Source organism: Ochotona princeps, chromosome 1 (genome assembly GCF_030435755.1).
Source record: "Ochotona princeps isolate mOchPri1 chromosome 1, mOchPri1.hap1, whole genome shotgun sequence".
Classification (NCBI taxonomy): Eukaryota; Metazoa; Chordata; class Mammalia; order Lagomorpha; family Ochotonidae; genus Ochotona; species Ochotona princeps.
In genome coordinates this window covers 159,812,414-159,813,803 of record NC_080832.1, presented here as the reverse complement: position 1 = coordinate 159,813,803, position 1,390 = coordinate 159,812,414, and the positions used below count along the sequence as shown (strand labels likewise).

The 1,390-nt window shown below is 39.9% G+C and overlaps 1 pseudogene; it reads right to left on the bottom strand.

Moving 5' to 3' along the window:
* Positions 1-918: 918 nt before the first annotated feature.
* LOC118758397 (U6 spliceosomal RNA) lies at positions 919-1,008 on the bottom strand (annotated as a pseudogene).
* Between the last annotated feature and the right edge of the window lie 382 nt (positions 1,009-1,390).

The window sequence follows — 1,390 nt, the reverse complement described above, 5'->3', positions numbered from 1 at the left end:
GAGTGCAGTCTAGGATGTGCACATGACAACAAAACTAGCTAAAACAGCATGCGTGGTAACCTAATGGCTAAAGTCCTTGCCTTGCATGCACTGGTATCCTATATGGGCACTGGTTCTAATCCCAGCAGCCCTGTTTCCCATCCAGCTCCCTGCTTGTGCTCTGGGAAAGCAGTCGAGGATGGCCCCTTACACTCCTGCACTCACATGTGTGACATCTGGAAGGGGCTCCAGGCTCCTGGCTTCAGATTGGCACAGCTCCAGCCATTGTGACCATGTAGGGAAAGAATCATCAGACGGAAGATCTTCCTCTCTGTCTCTCCTCCTCTCGTGTATCTGACTTTCCAGTAAAATTTAAAAAAAAATTTAAAGCTAGCTAAAACACATTTCCCGCTTTATGTCCTAGTCATTGATATATAATTATATATAATTTTCAATTTGTTATTACAGTTTAATACCAAAGCATCGAAACAGTAACCAACTACCCAATAACATATAGTTCATATTTATAGAGATAAATGTAAACTCAAGTTGTCAGCAGAGTCCAAGTTTTTATCCATTAACAATACGAATGTTTCCTTTTTAAAAAGAGATTTATTTATTTTTATTGGAAATGCAGATTTACAGGAAAAAGGAGAGACAGAGACAAAGATTTTTCATCCACAGATTCACTCCCCACATGACCATATTGCCAGAACTGAGCCGATCTAAAGCCAGGAGCCAGGAGCTTCTTCCAGATCTCCACGGGAACGCACGGTCTCAAGGTCCTGGACCATCCTCCACTGCCTTCTCAGACCATAAACAGGGAGCTGATGGGAAACGCGGCATCCGGGACATGAACCAGTGCCTATATGGGATCCTGGTGCTTGCAGGAGAAGAATTTGCCAATTGAGTCCCCATTCCCAGCCATGAACATTTTTTTTTAATATGGGACGCTTCACAGATTTGCGTGTCATGCTAATCTTCTCTGTATCGTTCCAATTTTAGTATATATGCTACCGAAGCAAGCACCCAGCCATGAACGTTTTTCATACAAAATAACTGAGAGAGATTATCACAGACATGCCTTTAATAAAGAATGCAGTGAGGGTAAAAGTAAACACAGTATACAATAAAGGATATTAAAACCACAAAATAAACTGATGAATGCAATTAATGGTGTACTGCAAAAAATGAAAATAACAGGCTTGTTTGTGATTTTCAGCTTTTTCTACGTACTGTTAAAGATCAGTGATAATACTCCAATTTCAGAAAAGGGGTAAAAAATGGACTACTCAGTGATATTGTAGAAAACTTAGTGATCAAGTATGAATAAAACCAGAAGGAAAACTCAGAAATACATGGCGTTAGCTGAACAAGAAAAAAGCAGTTCTAATGCATGCAATATACAGTT